The sequence below is a fragment of the Podarcis liolepis genome, assembly GCF_965112155.1.
Source record: "Podarcis liolepis genome assembly, chromosome: 15".
Taxonomy (NCBI): Eukaryota; Metazoa; Chordata; class Lepidosauria; order Squamata; family Lacertidae; genus Podarcis; species Podarcis liolepis.
In genome coordinates this window covers 7,965,220-7,986,961 of record NC_139566.1, presented here as the reverse complement: position 1 = coordinate 7,986,961, position 21,742 = coordinate 7,965,220, and the positions used below count along the sequence as shown (strand labels likewise).

General features: G+C 46.5%; 1 long non-coding RNA gene across 1 annotated transcript; it reads right to left on the bottom strand.

The window, feature by feature from the left end:
* Nucleotides 1-648: 648 nt before the first annotated feature.
* On the bottom strand, nt 649-7,238 carry LOC310694406. The gene is made up of 2 exons (XR_014519668.1): nt 6,938-7,238; nt 649-1,324 (listed from the first exon to the last, which is right to left on the bottom strand). It is a non-coding gene; the product is annotated as an uncharacterized lncRNA (long non-coding RNA).
* Between the last annotated feature and the right edge of the window lie 14,504 nt (nt 7,239-21,742).

Genomic DNA, 21,742 nt, shown 5'->3' with positions numbered 1-21,742 from the left:
CACTTCTTAAGAAACCTGCCCTGGATTCGGAAAACCTAACTAACTACAGGCCAGATGCTAATCTCCCTTTCCTGAGCAAGGTTCTGGAGCGCGTGGTCGCAGACCAGAACAAGGCGCTTTTGGAAGAAACTGCTTTTCTGGATCCATTTCAATAGAGGATTAGGAACAGTTTTGGCACAGAAACTGCTTTGGTTGCCTTGTATGATGTCCAGATAAGACTGAGACACTGTTAGTGGGTGGTTCCCTATACCAGATGGGTGGGAGATTGAGAGGTCTGGAGGGTGGCAACTCGAGAATGGGGCCTTCTCTGTGGTGGCTCCCCGTCTGTGGAATGCTCTCCCCAGGAAAGTTCACCTGGTGCCGTCATTATATACTTTTAGGCACCAGCCAAAAATGTTCCATTTTAATGGAGCCTTTGGTTGATTTGATTGACATCCTATGCCCTTTTAAAATGTGGGGGGTTGGGGTTGGGGGGTTATTTGGTTGTTGCTTTTATCTTGTTTATATATTTTGTGGTTTTATATTTTGATTTTGTTCTGTGAACAGCCTTGAGACCTCCTGGTATAAGGCAATATATAAATTCTAAATAATAATAATATTAATAATAAAATAAACAATGCATTGAAGTGTAAAATAATTAAAAGACTGTTTTAAGGTTGCCTGCTGTGATTTAATCAAAGGGATACAGAGAAAAATAGAGCTTCTTGGGAATCTGGAAACATCATATTCAGAGATCCATCAATGAATGACAAGTGTATGTCATTCACACTTTGGTGTCCCACAAATTTTGGCCAAAGTACATTAGGTACAAGGGGAGAAAAAGGTCATATCCAAGAGAAAAGGGAGGAAAACAGAACGATGCACTGAGCAGAGAGGTGTAGACCTGAGTGTCAGAGATGCTAGGAGATCCTTGAGCCAGTCCATTTGGGCTTGTCTAGAAGGGAAGACCCAGCATTTCTGACACCTGAGCCCATACAATCACCACCCATTCACCCAACACATGCAATTCAGGGACCATTTCCCCCCTTTCCTCTGGGGATCATGTTCAGATTCAAAAGAGGAATAAGTTAATCCTTCTCTCAGTAAAAGAGCTGTCACCAGGGGGTAGAGCACTAGTTGTATTTCAGGCGAGATGCAGTGAACCCTGAATTTATTCACATAAAGTTGATGTCGGCTATTCTACCGAAACCGCCTCTATATATTTTAGACGTAGTAGTACTTCGACCAGGAACAGCAAAAGGAAAAGGAACACGAACAGGAATGGGACGTAGCTGGACGGATATACCCATGTTCATAGATGGCATCTTGAACGGCAGCTGTTAATCTGAAAAAAAGGAGACAAACACTTAGAATCATAGAATCATAGAATTTGATTATGTTTATAGATGACATTGTGGAAAGGCAGTTCTGAAAAAAGAGGGACATTTAGTCCAACCCCCTGCAATGCAGAAAACTCAACTCAGGCATCCATGACAGATGGCCCTTGGCATCCATATAAATAACAGAGGTAAGGAAAGAGTGAGAAAACACATAAAAAGAAAAAGAATTAACAAATCCCCCTAAAAAAGAGACAGTGAAACAGGACGTTAAGATATTACACAATTGCGTGGCAAGTCCCCCTCCCCCCATGAGAAATAAAGACACAGGAAATGGTATATAAGGTTAATGGGCGGGAAATGGCCACAACTTTATTGATTGCAGGAATTGAGCAGTATTGGCTTAGGCATTGGTCCTATCAGCTAACCGGCTTCAGCCCGATTGCATGAAGACCGATGAGGGTTAATCACCAGTAGGGGGAGTCCTGCTGATGTACATCAACTAGGATCTCCCCCAGGGTCACCACTTGGGGGCGTGCCTTAGGCCCACACCTCCATAGGCTTCGGACAGGGCAACGCCCCCCGGAATCCTTTACCGGATTACCCTTTACTTTTATACGATTCCAGGACTCCAAGTCCCTCCCTTGTAGACGAAAACTGTCTTGAGGTGTTCTACCCTCCCTGACTAATTGTTGGGCGTGGACTTCATCCAGCCATCCCTGAGCCGCCCTGTATTCCTTAGCATGTGTTTTATCCAATTCCAATCCCCTTTCATTATCCTCCTATTTACTCCTGTGGTTATGTAATACACTTTTAAAAATTAGTGTCCTGCCTGACAAATACCTACAAAGAATAATAACAGAACACTGAATGACTTACGGCATGGAAAGACTGCAAAATGAGCTTGCGAATGAGAAAATGAGAACCTGAAACTGAAATTCTTTGTCCATCCTTTCATACAAAATTGCAAGAGTAGGATAAACCCATTGCTTCTCTCCCCCAATGACAACTAGTGGCTGTGTCCCTGCTCTCACCTGAAGGAGAGACGCCAATCATATTTGCACAATATACAAACATGGATCAGAATAGAGCTGAGATGGCATTCACCAAACATGCCAAAATCTGCAATGATGTATCAATTACTGCAACCCAGAACCAATGATGATCAAAGTAGCAATACACCAAGCATGAAAGAGCAACATCACAAACCAATTAGCAGAAACAGAGTGAATTTCCAAAATGAGCTGCTGCCTCCATCTCAAGCTGAAGCACAACTGCAAATGAAAAACAACCCTTTCTCAATATAGCACATGAAATCCCCACAGAAAATATGAATGTGTAATCATTTTGGCCAGCATACACTTGGCAATTTTGGTTCTTCAGGACTGACTCAGTACCTTAAAGCGCCTAAGTGGCTGTAACACCCATCCCTTCCCTATATCAGCATCTATTTCAGAATCATTTATTTCTCTTTTATCCTATGTTATTTTGTAACGGTTGCATGAAAGCTTCCATCCACAATAGGGTCATTTTACCCAAATGAAAAATACGGAAGTATACACAACATTGAGATTGCTGGCAATGAAACTGATTTAATATTTTGTAAGCATTTTTCATATGCAAGCCTCCTGGAGAAACACTGGTTGACACACAAATTGCTCCCCCAAGGTATAGCTCCATTGATTCTTTGTGATGGGTTCCAGTCTGGCTGTCAGATAGCGGTCCTGAACTCTCTGCAGAAATTGGGCCTTGCTCATCAAGCCATCTTAAATTTGGTATTGGATCAAGCAAGATCCATGGTCAGGCAAATAATTATGGACATAGAGAGACAACAGGACTCCTTGAGGTCCCCTGATGACATAATTGCAGAACACAAGAGATATTGCTGTCCCGACAGCATATCTCCATTTCTTCATATCCAGTGATGTATTCTGCCTGCAGATGAGAAGAGGTGATTAATTCACATTTTCATGAGTGAGCTATGTTGATCAAGGAGATGACTAAATCCACTTTGTCTCAATTTTGAAATACCCGTTTCTTTCCCCCCAGCTAGAGCTAAAAATATTTTCCGATTATGAAGTTATTGTCCTTTAAATAGGCCATGGTTTGTTGTCTGCTTTCCAAAGAAGAGGAATACTTATGGTATATAGTATGGAGTTTATTTCCCTACAGCCTCTGCATTGGTGCTGTCCAATTCCCATTTCCATTATGCGGCTTTAATCCTACTTTGTGTTGGTCTATGGGACATGAAAAAAGAAAACATGTATATATATATGCGGGGGAAACACACGCTTGTTCTCTCACTGATGTCATTTGCGTGACAGGTCTAAATTTCATTTTCATAGAGCCTGCAGCTCATTGGATCTCCTGAGAAGGAGAAAGGGTTGAGGCTTTTAGAAAACTAACCCTTATGGGGGTGGGGCTATTCCCCCTACAAACCTCCCACCCAACTCTGAGTATTTTGAAAGGTATTTCCTTTCCTCCAGACTCAATTAGCTCTTGGTTGTTGCTTTTCTTCACGTTTGTCTTCTCACCATAATATAATATTTGAGGGGGCTGCCACCCCCAAGATGATGGACATTGCTATTCAATTAGTGTGTGTGCACTGCGTTATGTGATCAATTATGTGGGGCAGAGCTTACCTCCCCGCCAAAATATTTTATTCAAGTTGGCAGCATGCCCACAAAATTCCCGCACAACGCTGATCTATTTGTAATGGTGTTTCTTCTTCCCAATTTCCCACATTTTATGGTGCAATTTATTTTTGGAGAGTAAAAAAAAAAACACTTACAAAAAGGGGGTTATGTTTCTCAGGGATATGGAACAAAGTTGGTGCTGGTGCTGGAGTGAGGGGCAAGCATGAAAGAAACCCACAGAGAAAGCTAAGTTTAATACATAAGAGGAAGACAGTGATTTTCATTGCAGAAACAAAGGAAGAATTGTCTTCAAGACATTGCAATTAGGTAATTCAAACACTGATCTTGATGACAATGATAATACATACACATTCAGAATTGTATTATGTTTCTACGGCATTCGAGAGCAATACAAATAGGATGAATTCAAATATTTGTGCCTCAATTGGAGATACATTCCACAATAAAACCACAGAAGAAGAAGAAGAAGAAGAAGAAGAAGAAGAAGAAGAAGAAGAAGAAGAAGAAGAAGAACACATCCTAGGAAGCAGCTGCATATTTGTAAGGCAAGCATGGATGAGCCAAACATCTGGAAATCCTGTAAATATGGTGGTTTAACTGGGGACGCTTGGCATTTCTGGCACCAAGGCCCATGAGATAATCAATCGTGAAGCCATGCCGAGTTCATCAGTTGCTGGTGAGGGCATTCTGCCCGTCTGAGTGCTCCCTTTAATAGCATGAATAGCATCTAGAGCAGCCGTATCCCTGTTCTCCTCCCACAGATGATGTGCCACCACAGGCGGTGTGTCCTCCCACACGAACTGGTTCACACTAGGCAGAGATTATTGGTCCTGGGATGGTCACAATAAATGAAGGTAGCTGGATGACTACTTCTAATGGTGGTAACGGATTGATGCGATCAACACTGGCAGCAGGATTTATGGCGAGGCTACTTGATGGCACTCCACCACCATCTAAGCCCCCAAAGGCTCCATAGCCCCCATAGATCTCACTGAGCAAAAAGGCATTGTAGGCAGCATCAAAGCAAGGATACATTTTGGAGTGATGGGTCCTGGATCTGAAAAGATGATGAGCAAAGATTCATCCAATTTATTCATGATTCACACATCCTATTTATAACAAAACAACAACCATAACAACAAGCCCTACCACCGCCAGTGGAGAAGGAGAGGAAGAAAAGGAGATTATAACACAAGCTGTAATCCATTAAAAAAAACCCTATCATTCAAAAAAAAAAAACACCAATCCAGCAAGGGTGCAGCAGTCCAGAATTGGAGGACTCTTGGTGGTGTCACTAACGGGCTTGTCTCCCTTGCGACCTCATGAGATGGTCTTCCTCCAGGCAGCTCCCCCCTTTTGGAACACATTCCACACTGAAGTGTGTCTATCATCTTCATGACTAACTTTGAGAAAAGATCTAAAAGCATTCTTCTTTACCCTTGTCTGTTCCTGCGAACCCTGAAATTATTACATTCTCATGCTTTTCTTTTAGGTTTCTAGGTATAGGTTGTCCAGACCCCTCAAAATAAACTATGAAGGGTTTGAGAGCACAGGAAACTCAAAGGAATCTAAGATATTAATTCTATTATATATTTCTATTATATATTTGTGTCCTTCTCTTTCTCGTACACAAACCCTTTCTTTGGATGGGACCATTTTATGTTGTGTACACCATATGTTGTTGATTGTTAAGATTTAATACTATAACAATATTAAATAAATATCTGACCATTGATAAGCCAATGCCTTCAGTGGTCGCATATTCCATGGTACTGTTCATCTTCATGTTTGGTTGGAATCTCATAATACTTAAAAAAATCCAGTTTCTTGTAATATTAACTTTTTGCTTCAACTCCCATCATCCCTTGGCCAACCTAGAGGAGCTTGGTGCTATTTGGAATGCATCAACCCCATGACAGCCACAGGTTTCCCAACCTTTCACCAGCAACAGAAAGCAGATATGTTCCATCATCCATGCCACAGCCCTTAAGATATTTGGCAATGGAAGGTATATGGCTTCATAATCACCTCTTCCTTCCTCACCCCCTTTCCCTTTTATGCTGTGCTTTTTCAGTGGCAAGGGACGTGGGTGGTGCTGTGGGTAAAACCTCAGTGCCTAGGACTTGCCGATCATATGGTCGGCGGTTCGAATCCCCGCGGCGGGGTGAGCTCCTGTCATTCGGTCCCAGCTCCTGCCCACCTGGCAGTTTGAAAGCACCCTTAAGTGCAAGTAGATACATAGGTACTGCTTTATAGTGGGAAGGTAAATGGTGTTTCCGTGTGCTGCGCTGGTGCAAACTCGCCAGAGCAGCCTCATCACGCTGGCCACGTGACCCGGAAGTGTCTCCGGACAGCGCTGGCCCCCGGCCTCTTAAGTGAGATGGGCGCGCAACCCCAGAGTCGGTCATGACTGGCCCGTACGGGCAGGGGTACATTTACCTTTAGCTTTTCAGTGGCAAAGCTAAACTTGAACCAAGAAGCTACCCCCTTCAGTGTTTCATTTTGTTTTCATTTCTGATTTTTTGCAACATGTTCTAGGAGCCGAGCCAAATACACTTTGGAGAAAGAAACGCCTGGCATCTCAAGGTAAGGCAGGAAAGGGGCCCTGCGGAAAATGAGGAGAGCCCCCAGCACCAGTCCGTGTGGACCAGGATTTGGGGGGTGGTATCTGTGAGCCTTCAGGTGTTGCTGGACTCCAACAGGCAATGGCCAGGAAGGATGGGAGTTGTAGTCCAGCAACTCTGGGAGGACCATTGATATTCCCCGTCCCTCCTGTAGACAGGACTGAACTAGATGGAGGATTGCTCTGACTCCATATGAAAGGAGTCTTCCTTCATTAGCCAAAGTGCCCTAGGAAATGACAAGGAAGATGAGCAAGGAGAGGCAGGTCTGAGTTCAATGAAGGAGACAGAGTCAAGTTTGGAAAGGAAGAGGCAGCAAAAGGCATGGAGTTCTCTCACTTACCAAGGTCTCAAGAGAAGTACTCAGGTGAAGGTGAGGGGAGGTCTTGTTCGAGTCATGGGCATCAATTCCTTTTATATGTTTCCATGACTGCAAGTCCCTCCCTTGTGAAGTAAAACTGTCATCAGCTGTCCTACCCTCAAAGGTCCCGAATATTTATTGGAACTGAACTTCATCCAGCTATCCCTGAACCACCCTGTATTCATTAGCATGTGCTTTATAAAATTCCATTCCCATTTTATTATCCTCCTATTCACTCCTGTGGTTATGTAATACCCTTTTAAAAATTAGTGCCTCCCTTCATAAGGAAACTATTCCTTTCAAGGCTGCAAGCCCTCCATCTGCTGAATTCTAGAGATAAGTGCCATCCCCACATGACCTGAAGGTGCTGCTGTGCAATGCCAGGTCAATGATTCATAAGACCACTGCCATCCATGACTTGATTATGGATGGAGGACTTGACCTGGCATGTGTAACAGAGACTTGGTTGGATGAAGCAGATGGGCCTGTCCTTGCCGCTGCTTGTCCACCAGGTTTCTCTTACGCACAGCAACCCAGGTCATGTGGGCGGGGAGGGGGGGTTGCAGTGATTTTTAGGAAGTCATTAGTGTGCACCAGGCGTCCTATTGGGAAGACCCAGTTTTCCGAGTGCATGTTCTGGAAGTTGGGCAATAGGGGCAGTACAGGATTCCTTTTGGTGTACCGACCTCCGCGCTGCACCAAGGATTCCCTGCCCGAGCTGCTTCAGGTCGTGGCGGATGTTCTCCTGGAGACACCTAGCTTGGTCGTCCTAGGGGATTTTAACATCCATGCCGACACGACCTTACAAGGGGCCGCTCGGGACTTCGTGGAAAGCATGGCCTCCATGGGGCTGTCCCAGAATAAGTCTGACCCAACCCATAGCCGTGGACATGCCTTGGACCTGGTGTTTACCTCTATGGATGTTGGTGATCTGACACTAAGTAAAAGCAAAATGAAAGAAGTGCCATGGTCAGATCACTTCCTGGTGCAACTGGACTTCTCTGCGACCCATCCCCTCTGCAGGGAGGTGGGAACAATTCGGATGCTCCGCCCCCGCCACTTAATGGATCCAAATGGTTTCCAGAGAGTGGTAGGGGATGCTTTATCCCATGTTGATGGCCTTTCAGCTGATTCCCTGGTGGCCCGCTGGAATGTGGAGTTAACCAGGGCTATTGACTGTTTGGCTCCGAAGCGCCCTCTCCGATTGCATGGAGCCCGGACAGCCCCGTGGTTTTCCACAGATCTGAGGGCAATGAAACAATCGTTGAGACGGCTAGAGCGTCGGTGGCGGATAACTCATTCCGAATCTGACCGGACACAGGTTAGAGCTCAACGTCGAAGCTACCAAGTGGCGATAGTGATGGCGAAGAAGAATTTCTTCACTGCCTCTATTGCATCTGCAGAAAACAGCAGCAGGAGACTTTTTCAGGTGGTTCACAATTTAGCGGAACCACTTGCAACATTGGGGCCCAGTACGGGCCACATGTTCTCCTGCAATGATTTTGCAAAGTTTTTTGCAGATAAAATTGCTCAGATTCGGGAAGAAGTAGATTCCACCGTGGGAGCAGGGCCGGGGCGGGAGAGTGCTAGAGTTTTGTCTAGTCAAGTTGAGCGGGATCAATTTCAATTTGTTACCTCCGAGGATGTGGACAGGCTGCTTGGACGAGTGAAACCAACCACCTGTCTCCTGGATCCTTGCCCATCCTGGCTTATGAAAGGTAGCCGGGAAGGACTGGGCGATGGGCTTCATGGGGTGGTGAATGCTTCCCTCTGTGAGGGAGGAGGGAGCCTTCCCAGACCCGCTGAAAGAGGCGGTTATTAAACCGCTTCTTAAAAAACCATCTTTCGATGCGGCCACGATGGCCAACTATCGCCCAATCTCAAATCTTCCATTCTTGGGCAAGGTGATTGAGCGAGTGGTTGTTGAACAACTCCAGGCACGCCTGGAAGAAGCGGACCATTTGGATCCCTTCCAGTCGGGATTCAGGCCTCATCATGGGACTGAAACTGCCCTAGTTGCACTGGTTGATGATCTCCGGCGGGCTAGGGACAAAGGTGAGAGCTGTTTCCTAGTTCTGCTGGATCTCTCAGCGGCGTTTGATACCATCAACCATAACATCCTTCTGCACCGTCTTGAGGGGCTGGGAGCACTGTCATACAGTGGTTCCGCTCCTTCCTCCTGGGCCGTGTTCAGAAAGTGGTGGTGGAAGATGAGTGTTCAGACCCCTGGGCTCTCACTTGTGGGGTGCCTCAGGGTTCCGTCCTCTCCCCCATGCTTTTCAACATTTACATGCAACCACTGGGAGAGATCATCAGGAGGTTTGGGCTGGGTGTTCATCAGTATGCGGATGATACCCAGCTCTACCTCTCTTTTAAATCAGAACCAGTGAAGGCGGTGAAGGTCCTGTGTGAGTGTCTGGAGGCGGTTGGAAGATGGATGGCGGCTAACAGATTGAGGTTGAATCCTGACAAGACAGAAGTACTGTTTTGGGGGGGCAGGAGGCGGGCAGGTGTGGAGGATTCCCTGGTCCTGAATGGGGTAACTGTGCCCCTGAAGGATCAGGTGCGCAGGCTCGGAGTCATTTTGGACTCACAGCTGTCCATGGAGGCACAGGTCAAATCTGTGTCCAGGGCAGCTGTTTACCAGCTCCATCTGGTACGTAGGCTGAGACCCTATCTGCCTGTGGACTGTCTCGCCAGAGTGGTGCATGCTCTGGTCATCTCCCACTTGGACTGCTGCAACGCACTCTACATGGGGCTACCTTTGAAGGTGACTTGGAAACTACAACTAATCCAGAATGCGTCAGCTAGACTGGTGACTGGGGGCGGCCGCCGAGACCATATAACACCGGTCTTGAATGGCTCCCAGTACGTTTCCGAGCACAATTCAAAGTGTTGGTGCTGACCTTTAAAGCCCTAAACGGCCTCTGTCCAGTATACCTGAAGGAGCGTCTCCTCCCCCATCGTTATGCCCGGACGCTGAGGTCCAGCGCCGAGGGCCTTCTGGCAGTTCCCTCATTGCGAGAAGCAAAGCTACAGGGAACCAGACAGAGGGCCTTCATTGTGAGGGGTTAAATTTGACAAATACCTAAACAAAACAAAACAAAAAACACTGAATGACTTATAGCATGGAGATATGGAAAGTGAGCTAGGGAATGAGAAAATGAGAACCTGACATTGAAATATCTTGACCATATTTTCATACACATTGCAAGAAAAGACTTTCAGTTAATGTCTTTACCCATCCTCACATCCAACAGAGAGAGATGGGACTAGGATAAACTCATTGCTTCTCTCCCCCAGTAACAGCTAGTGGCTGTGCTCCTGCTCTCACCTGAAGGAGAGACGCCAATCATGTTTGCACAATATACAAACATGGATCAGAATAGAGCTGAGATGACATACACCAAACATGCCAAAATCTGAAACGATGCATCAATCATTTTGGCTCAAAACCAATAATGAAAGCAATAATGCTTCTAGCTAATTAAAAAGAACACAGAAGCTCACAAAATGTGGTACGAAATTATTTTGTCATAGAAACACCCATTATTGCAACTCAGAACCAATGCTGATGAAAGCAACATTACATCAAGCAAGATGGGAACAACATCACAAACCAAATAGCAGGAGCAGAGTGAACTTCCAAAATGAGCTGCTGCCTCCATCTCAAGCTTAGCCACACGTGCATGTGAGAGAGAACCTTTTTTAATATAGCCCATGAAATACCTGCAGAGAGAAATGGTGTGAACATTAATATGAATGTGTAATCATTTTGGCCAGGATACACATAACAATTTTGATTCTTCTGGACTGACACAGTACCTCAAAGCTCCTAAGGAGACTTTAGAGGAGACTCCCTGCATGTTTGGAATGTTTGCATTGGCTAAGCCATCCTAGCAGCAGTGGTGCAAAAACCATCCAGGAGATGCCAAACAGGTACAATCAGTACAGAAATCGCAATGCTCATCTTGGCAGGCACCAGCACTGCACCATGGCCAACATTGGCTTCTTGGTTGTTGTTTTTCAAATTAAACCTCCAAAGCACTAATCAATTGGTTTGGAAACCAATCCACACAGCAATTAACAAATTGAAGAAGTCTTTCTAAATGGGGTTCACAATATCAAATGAAAAGAACGCTGTGGGGATGTGATTGATGGGACTGTTTCAGGGCTAAGCGCCCAAAATAGCAAATACACAGGAAGTGCAGCCAGACTGCATATAGCAATTAGCTCTTTAGGGCTGACTCAAGCTCTGTAGTGGTGAATTAAACTGTATAAAAGGGCTCCCCACAGACATTTCCCCCCACTAATGTGAGTAGCCAACCCTTGTCTCCAGCACCAGAGTTTTCTCCTGTTCTTGGTATGTCTCCTTTTGAATTAAACCTTGTTGAAGAGGACATCTCTTCTTGGGATGGGTTATTGTGCTTTTGACTTCATATGTTAATAGTTTGCATTTATGTTTGGGTTGGGACTGGGGAATGGGATTGAGGAATGATACATAACATATTATTGTTGAGCTGCCTGGAATTGTTACTACCTTGACTTTCTGTCGGTAATTAGTTGAGATGGAAGTTTTAGGGTGGAAACACAACACTGGCAGTTTCCATAGATGTATAAGAAAATACAATAAGACAACTGAACAGAACCATAACACCAGACCCTCCAAGTGTCCCTATTTTCCAGGGACGTCCCTGATTTAGAGAAGCTGTCCTGGTTTCTGATTTGATCCTGGATGATATGTTAAAAAACAAATAAGAATTCATATATATATAAAGAAAGATAGCCCACCATATTACATAACACCCCCACATGCTCCTATGTATCCACAGTAGCAAACTTAGAGCCATGTGCAAATTTATGTCCCCTCCTGACCTTCCATGGCTAAGAAGCATAATAAGCGTCTACAAAGAATTATCACATTTTATGCCCCGGGAGTGTGGGAAATTGTGGTGTCAATTTTCATCTCAAATACAAATTTCAGTCCAAATTTCCTTGGAGTTCTGTAGTACAGATTTATAATCCTATTGCCTATCACGAGAAATATGTATGCCATGAAATTAAATAATCTGTTATTGAAGTGGGCCACAGAGAACAATACCTCAGGAGCTGAGCCAACTAGTTTTCAAAATGACCATTCTGGAAAATGCTTGCATTTTTAGGGTTGGAGGAGATGCTCAGTTCAAACAGAAGGAGGATGGGGAGAAAACTAGAATGAGGCTGCTCAGTCTGCCATTGGCTCTGGTCCCACCCACTTTGTGGCTTCCCTAGGGGAGGCCCACCCCCATAGCAAGGAAGGTACCGGGACTGGTGCATAAGTTTCGGGGGAGACCTCAAGATTATGGGGCGTTTAGAACAGAAATAGAATACGCCTTGAAACTGCAACATAGCGATTTTGAAGATGACGCGCGCGGGTCGCCTATATTGTGGGGCACCTGCAGGATGGGGCTAGAGAGTGGATCAGGCCCCTTATGGCGACGCAAAATGCTGCCATGCAGGACCTGGGGAAATTTTTCCAGGCAATGAACGCAATGTTTTCCAGTGATGTGCAACAAAGTGTGACAAAACGGGAACTGATGAACTGTAAACAGGGAGACCAGTCAGTTAGAGACTACTGGTCACGTTTTGCAATGATAGTTCACCGTCTCGGGTGGCAGCTGGACTCTGAACCCATACAAATGTTGTTTGAGGAGAGGTTGTCACCAACGGGCAAGGATGAGCTTTCGCGCGCACCCAGCCCACAGTCCATGGACCAGTTGACCAAAGCTGCACTTGCGCTTGGTGTACGGCAGGAAGCGCGGGTGCAGGAGAGGCGGGAAAGGAGAGAGCAGCATTGCCATGACTACCGCATTCCTGAAACACCAAGGCAGCCTTCCCCACCGGCGGAGCCAATGGAAATAGGTGGTGCGTGCACCCAGGAGGTTTCAAACTCCAGCGAAGGTCGCAAGAGGGAGGGAAAGGATGTAAAAACGACCAAGAAATGTTTCCTCTGCCAGCGGCCAGGACATTTTGCCAGAGTCTGCCCGCAGAGAAAGGCCTGGCAAGGAATGGTGGGGGCCGTGGGGGATGATGAGGAAGAGCAACAGACACAGGAACAGGGAAACGGGAAACGCTTGGCTGCCACTCAGCGGGCACAGCAGCCAGGCCAGCAACCAGTAAAAGTGCCCAAACCAGATTCCCCAAGGGCAGCGATAGCCATTGAGGTGGTGCTAGAACTCCCGAATGGGCACCCAGTCAAGGTTCAGGGGATGCTGGACTCGGGGAGTTCCTGCAATTTCTTCAGCAAGGACTTTGCATTAGAGCACCAGCTTCACTTGCTACCTTTGGATTTGCCCTTGCAAGTAACCACCATTGATGGGAGGGAGCTTATTGGAGGGGAAGTGACCCACCAGACCCCACCAATGAGAATGAGGGTGTCTAGGCACTCAGAGACGATCGCCTTTCACGTTGCCTCACTAGCGGGGCCCCCAATAATATTAGGAATGAGCTGGCTAGCACAACATGATCCCGTGGTGGCGTGGTATCAGAGGACAGTCAGCTTTGGGTCAGCCTACTGCCTGGAGCACTGCCTAGGAGGGGAAACACCCAGGATGAGTGTCGCCCGAGTGGCAGGAATGGCAGTGGAACGGAAGGGGGAGGTGCCGCCACAATACGCTGATCTGAAGGAGGTCTTCAGTGAGAAGGAGGCAGATAGGCTACCACCCCACAGGCCCTTTGACTGCCAAATCAATTTGCTCCTGGGGGCGCAGCTGCCGGTGGGTAAGCTGTATGCCATGTCGGACAGGGAGATGAAGGAGTTACGGGAGTTTATTGACAAGAACCTAAAGAGAGGATTCATAACAGAGTTGAAAGCAGTGGGGGGCAGTCCGGTGTTTTTTGTGGGCAAAAAGGACACGGATAAACCCAGGCTTGTAGTGGACTTTCGGGCCGTAAATTCGGTGTCGGAACCAGTGACTTTCCCAATACCCAGAATTGACGACATTTTGACGAGAGTGAGGAAGGGAAAGATTTTTACCAAACTAGACCTCAGGGGGGCTTACAACTTGATCAGGGTGAGGAAGGGGGATGAATGGAAGACCACCATGTTCACCCCCCTAGGGGCCTTTGAATATTTAGTTATGCCTTTTGGATTACAGTCAGGTTCCGCCTGTTTTCAAGCTTTCATGCACCATGTGTTGGGGTCTCTGCTTTACAAGAACTGTGTGGCCTTCCTGGACGACGTCTTGATTTATTCGGAAAGCGAGGAGCAACATGTACGAGATGTCAGGGAAGTGCTACAACGATTGCAGAAACACCAGTTGTGAGTCAAGCTAGAGAAATGTCAGTTTCATGCCAGAGAAGTGGAGTTTCTGGGGTACAAGTTGTCTGACAAGGGCTTAGCGATGGACCCAAGCAAAGTGCAGGCAGTGTTGGAATGGAAACCCCCAAGAACACTGAAGGACATACAAAGGTTCCTAGGTTTCAGCAACTTCTATAGGAAGTTCATAAAGAACTTTGCTCACTTGACCGCACCCATCACGGACTGTCTCAGTAGCAAAAAGAAGTTTGTGTGGACAGAGGAAGCTCAGCAGTCCTTTGAAAGATTGAAGAAGGCGTTCGCGTTGGAAGAGCAACTATTACACGTAGACTTGGAGAAACCCCTGAGGCTAGAGACCGACGCATCAGACAGAGCCATAGGGGCAGTCCTTTTGCAGCCCGGGCGGAGCAGACAGGAATGGAAACCGTGTGCCTTTTTCTCAAGGAAGCTGAGCAAGTCAGAGCAAAACTATACCGTGTATGACCGAGAACTGCTTGCGATCTACGCTGCCTTTCGCCGTTGGCGTCATCTACTGATAGGGGCGCAGCACAAGATCCAGGTTTGTACAGATCACAAGAACTTGGAATACTGGAGGACCGCACGAGTGCTCAACCAGAGACAGATTCGCTGGGCGCAGGAATTCTCCAAGTTTTCTTTTGAAATCCAGTATGTGCCCGGAGAGGAAAACGTGAGAGCGGACGCTCTCTTGTGGAAGCCAGAGTACTTCGAAGGAGAAGGGCTACCGGAGACACGACACATCATACCTGAGGACCGATGGGTGTGTGGGGGAACTCTAGTGGGCAAAAGAGAACTGGCAGGGCTTACTAGGAACGATGAATTCGCACGAACTAAAATCAGGGAGCTCCGAGATGGGAGAGAGGCACCAGAAGGGTTTGAGGAGAAAGAAGGGGTGTTGTACTATAGAGGGGCTATGTATGTACCGGGGGAAGCCCTAAGGGAAAGGGTACTCAAACAACTCCACGACAACCCCACAGTGGGGCACTTCGGACAGCACAAAACGATGATGCTGGTCACCAGACAGTTCTGGTGGCCACGGGTGAGGGAGGATGTACGGGAATATGTACAAGGGTGCGACCGCTGCCAAAGGGCTAAAGGGGAGCGAACGGTACCAGCAGGCTTACTGGAACCCTTACCCACACCGAGCAAACCCTGGGAGGTGGTGTCCATTGATTTTATGACTGATTTGCCCAAATCACGGGGGGAAACTGCGGTCATGGTAGTAGTCGACTTACTGACCAAAATGTGCCATTTCATAGCCTGCTCACATGCGGTGACGGCCGAAGAGACGGCACGATTGTTCGTAGAGCACATTTTCAGGTTGCATGGCACCCCCTTGAGGGTTATCTCCAACCGCGGAAAACAATTTACTTCCCGGTTCTGGAGGAAGCTCATGAGCTTGCTGCAAGTCGAGGTGGGGTTCTCGACAGCAAGGCACCCAGAGACCAATGGGCAAGCGGAAAGGGCAAACAGTATACTCCAACAATACTTACGCTGCTATGTCAGCGAGAGGCAGAATGATTGGGTAGAGAAACTAGCGCTGGCGGAATTTGCATACAATAACGCTGAACACGTGTCGACGGGAATGAGTCCGTTTATGGCCAATTATGGGTGCCATCACAGAGCCTTCCCGGGGAGTGAGGAGCAAAGCTGGAGTGTACCCGCGGCGGAGCAGTTCGTGGAAGAAATGGAAGCCCTACACCAGCAACTTAAGATGAACTTAGAGAGGGCCAAGGCGATTTACAAGAAGCAGGCAGACAAGCACCGCAGGGAAGGGGAAACCATACGGGTGGGGGACCAGGTGTGGCTGTCCACCCAAGGGTTACCTTTTAAGGGAGGGTGTAAGAAGTTGCAGCCCCGACGGCTGGGGCCATTTGAGGTAACACAACAGGTAAACCCCGTAGCATTCAGGCTCAAGTTGCCTGACAGTATGAAAATACACCCTGTGTTGCACAGGTCCTTGCTCTCACCACACAGGGAGGGGCGGGAATTCCCGGGGCAGGAGGTAGGAGTCATCCCACAACTGCAGGTAGAAGAAAGGGAAAACCAGAGCTTGGCCATGGAAATAATTGATTCGAGGTGGCGAGGTCATCAGGTGGAGTACTTGGTGGCTTGGGAAGGGGAGCCCGGGTCAGAAAACACGTGGGTTCCAGTGGAAGCCATCGATGACAGGTATATGGTGGAAGTATTCCATCGCCGGTTCCCGGACAAGCCCAAACCCTTAGAGAGGTTCTGGGAGGAACAATTTGGAACCACAGATGATGAAGAGAGTTTCGAGGGGTTTTCAGAATCCGAGGAAGAATCGGACTGGGAGGGTCACTCCTTGGGTGGGAACCAAAGCAGGTGGACAGAGGTTTTTGAATCCACTGAGGAGGGTGACAGTTCCTTCAGGGGTTTCCCCGTCTCGTCGGCCGAAGAAGAGAGAGAAATCGATTCCACAGGTCGAGCGGGGGGTGGGGGGTCCTGGAGGGGAGGTGGATGTCAGGAAACTGACATCAGAGCAACAGGAGAAGGAGAGGCTCTCCGATTCTGCAGGGGAAGGTACCAGCACATTGGGGGAGACGCAGCTTGATGGAGGGGGAAGGAAATCAGCGTAACACCAAAGATCCAGGAGAGCCAATGGGAGCAGAGGTGGAAGGGCTCCGGGATTCTTCCTTGGAAGCCAGTGAGGAGAGCCCTGGTCCTCCACTACCCACGCCCTCCTTGCACAGGAGACTCCCGCGCAATGAGAGGCGGAGACAATTGGGAGTCAAACAACTCTTATGCTGGCAAAGGTTTAAGAAACGCCCACAGACAGATTCTGCTAGCGACTGAGGCAGCCACGCTGAGATGGGCTGTGCAGTCAGGACAGTTTAACCCAGGCAGCCAAGCTCCAAAAGGGGACAGTTTACGCACGAGTAACTCCAAACCACTACATCCCGCTTCCTCCCATTTCCTTTTCTCTGCCTCTGTCTCTGAGATTTTGGAGTGAGAATACTAAGAGATCTACCCAGATATAAGAGGCTTGGTCACAAGTGATGTATTCTGCCTGCAGATGAGCAAAGTCGATTAATTCACATTTTCATGAGCTAGCTATGTTGATCAAGGAGATGAATAAATCCACTTTGTCTCGATTTTTGAATACCTGTTTGTTTTCCCCCAGCTAGAGCTAAAAATATTTTCTAATTATGAAGTTATTGTCCTTTAAATAGGCCATGAGTTGTTTTCTGCTTTCAAGAGAAATGCTTATGGTATATAGTATGGAGTTTATTTCCCCACAGTTTCTGCATTGGTGCTGTCCAATTCCCAGTTCCATTATGTGGCTTTAATTCTACTTTATGTAGGTTTATGAACGTCCTCATGGAATGGGACATGGAAGAAGAAAGCATTTATATATATGAGGAAAACACACAGGCTTGTTCTCTTCTGTCATTTGTGTGACAGGTCTAAATTTCATTTTCATAGAGCCTGCAGTAAACGAGGTGGCAGCTCATAGGATCTCCTGAGAAGGATAAGGGGTTGAGACTTTTAGAAAACTAACCCTTATGGGGGTGGGGCTGTTTCCCCCTACAAACTTCCCACCCAACTCTGAGGTATTTTGAAAGGTATTTCTTTTCGTCCAGACTCAATTAGCTCTTGATTGTTGCTTTTCTTCACCTTTGTCTTCTCCCCATAATAAAATATTGAGGGGCCTGCCACCCCCAAGGTGATGGACATTGCTATTCAATTAGTGTGTGTGCACCGTGTTATGTTATCCATTATGTGGGGAAGAGCTTACCTCTCCCAAAAATATTTTATTCAAGTTGGCAACATGCCCACAAAATTCCCACACAACGCTGATCTTGTAATGGTGTTTCTTCTTCCTGATCTCCCACATTTTATGGTGCAATTTATTTTTGGAGAGTAAAATACCGCACAAACACAGAAAAAGGGTCATGTTTCTCAGGGATATGGATCAAAGTTGGGTGTTGGTGCTGGAGTGAGGGGCAAGCATGAAAGAAACCCACAGAGAACAGGTACTATGCTGAAGCTAGTTTAATACATAAGAGGAAGACAGTGATTTTCATTTCAGAAACAAAGAATCGTCTTCAAGACATTGCAATAAGGTAATTCAAACATTGATCTTCATGACACTGATAATACATACACATTCAGAATTGTATTATGTTTCTATGGCATTCGAGCGCTATACAAATTGTGCGGGCCTTCTGCCAGTCTGAGTGCTCCCTTTAATAGCATGAATGGCGCCCAGAGCAGCCATATCCCAGGCCAGCTCCAATGGAGGATGTGCCCCCACGGCCAGTATATCCTCCCACACAAACTGGCTCACACGAGGCAGAGAGTATTGGTCCAGGACATGTTGGAACACATGGAGCCTGCTGGATGAATGCTTCCGTTGGTGGTAACTGATTGATGCGATCAACACTGGAAGCAGGATTTATAGCGAGGCTACTTGATGGCCCTTCAGCCGTAGAGTCTCCGTCCCCATAGATTTCAACCCTGATAGAGCTCCTGAAGCCCAGCAAGGCCGTGTCAGGCCAAAAGTATGAATTCATTGTGGAGTGATGGACGCTGGATCTGAAATGATGATGAGCAAACATTCATCCATTTTATTCATGATTCAAGCATCCAATTCATAACAAAACAATAACCACAAGCCCTACCACCAGCAGTGAAGACAGAGAGGAAGAAGGGGAGATTATAACACAATCTGCAAGCCATAAAAATATATATAATTAAAAACACCCAATCCAGCAAGGGTGCATCAGTCCAGCATTGGAGGCCAAAACAAACAAGATGAACTTTAACAGGGAGAAATGTAAAGTATTGCACTTGGGCAAAAAAAAAAAATGAGAGGCACAAATACAAGATGGGGGACACCTGGCTTGAGAGCAATACATGTGAAAAGGATCTAGGAGTCTTGGTTGACCACAAACTTGACATGAGCCAACAGTGTGACGCGGCAGCTAAAAAAGCCAATGCAATTCTGGGCTGCATCAATAGGAGTATAGCATCTAGATCAAGGGAAGTAATAGTGCCACTGTATTCTGCTCTGGTCAGACCTCACCTGGAGTACCGTGTCCAGTTCTGGGCACCACAGTTCAAGAAGGACACTGACAAACTGGAACGTGTCCAGAGGAGGGCAACCAAAATGGTCAAAGGCCTGGAAACGATGCCTTATGAGGAACGGCTAAGGGAGCTGGGCATGTTTAGCCTGGAGAAGAGGAGGTTAAGGGGTGATATGATAGCCATGTTCAAATATATAAAAGGATGTCATATGGAGGAGGGAGAAAGGTTGTTTTCTGCTGCTCCAGAGAAGCGGACACGAAGCAATGGATCCAAACTACAAGAAAGAAGATTCCACCTAAACATTAGGAAGAACTTCCTGACAGTAAGAGCTGTTCGACAGTGGAATTTGCTGCCAAGGAGTGTGGTGGAGTCTCCTTCTTTGGAGGTCTTTAAGCAGAGGCTTGACCACCATATGTCAGGAGTGCTCTGATGGTGTTTCCTGCTTGGCAGGGGGTTGGACTCGATGGCCCTTGTGGTCTCTTCCAACTCTATGATTCTATGATTTTATGATTCTATGAGAGTATTGGTCCTGGGATGAACACAACAACTGAAGGTGGCTGGATGAATACTTCTGATGATGGTAACGGATTGATGTGATCAACACTGGTGGCTTGATTTAAAGCGAGGCTGCTTGTGGCACTCCACCACCACTTGAACCCCCAAAGCCTCCATAGTGCCCATAGATTCCGCTGAGCACAAAGGCATTGTAGGCAGCACCAAAGCTAGGATACATTTTGGAGTGATGGATCCTGGATCTGAAAAGATGATGAGCAAATATTCATCCAATTTATTGACACATTCATGATGATTCACACATCCAATTTATATCAAAACAACAACAACCACAACAACAAGCACTACCACCAGCAGTGAAGACACAGAGGAAGAAGGGGAGATTACAACACAATCTGCAAGTTCTTTAAAAACATCCCCTATCATTAAAAAATCCCACGCCAGCTATAGTGCAGCAGTCTAGCATTGGAGGCCTCTTGGTGGTGTCAAAAACAGGTTTGTCTCCCTTGCAACCTCATGAGATAGTCTTCCTCCAGGCAGCTGCCTGCTTTTGGAACACGTGAAGTGTGTCTATCATCCTTTGATTATCTTTCAGAAAAGATATAAAAGCATTCTTCTTTACCCTTGTCTGTTCCTGCAAACCCTGAAATTATTACATTCTCATGCTTTTCTTTTATGTTTCTAGGAGTTGAAGGTTGTCCAGACCCCTCAGAATAAACTTTGAAGGGTTTGAGAGCACAGGAAGCTCAAAGAAATGTAAGATATTAATTCTGTTATATATTTGTGTCCTTCCCTTTCTCGTACACAAACCCTTTCTCTGGATGGGGCCATTTTATGTTGTCTTTACCATATGTTGTTGATTGTTAAAATTTAATATTATAAAAATGTTAAATAAATATCTGACCATTGATAGCTTTCAGTGGTCACATATTCCATGCTCCTGTTCATCTTCATGTTTGGTTGGAATCTCATAATACTCAAAAAAAATCAATTTATTGTAATATTAACTTTTTGCTTCAACTCCCTGGCCCTTGACCAAACTAGCTGATCTTGATGCTATTTGGAATGCAACAACCCCATGTCAGCCACAGGTTTCCCATCCTTTCTCCAGCAACAGAAAGCAGATATGAAATGTATATGGCCTCATAATCACCTCTTCCTTCCTCACCCCCTTTTCCTTTTATGGTGTGCTTTTTCAGTTGCAAACCTAAACTTGCAACAAAAAGCTACCCCTTCATGTTTCATTTGTTTTCATTTCTGTTTTTTTGCCACATGTTCTAGGAGCCCTGCCGAATACACTTTGGAGAAAGAAATGTCTGGTACCTCAAGGTAAGACAGGAAAGGGGCCCTGCTGAAAATCGGGAGAGCCCCCAGCACCAGTCCATGTGGACCAGGAATAGGGTGGGGTATCTGTGAATCTCCAGGTGTTTCTGGACTCCAACACCCATCAGGCCCAGCTGGCACAGGCAATGGCCAGGAAGGATGGGAGTTGTAGTCCAGCAACTATGGGAGGACCATTGATATTCCCCGTCCCTCCTGTAGACAGGACTGAACTAGATGGAGGATTGCTCTGACTCCATACGAAAGTAGTCTTCCTTCATAGCCAAAGTGCCCGTAGGAAATGAGAAAGAAGATGAGCAAGGAGAGGCAGGTCTGGGTTCAGAAAAGGAGACAAAAAGAGTGAAGTTTGGAAAGGAAGAGGCAGGAAAAGCATGGAGATCTCTCACTTACCAAGGTCTCAAGAGAAGTACTCAGGTGAAGGTGAGAGGAGCTGTTGTTAGAATCGGGGGCAGCAAGTCCTTTTATACGATTCCAGGACCGCAAGTCCCTCCCTTGTAGATGGAAACTGCCTTCAGGTGTCCTACCCTCCCTGACTAATTGTTGGACGTGGACTTCATCAAGCCATTCTT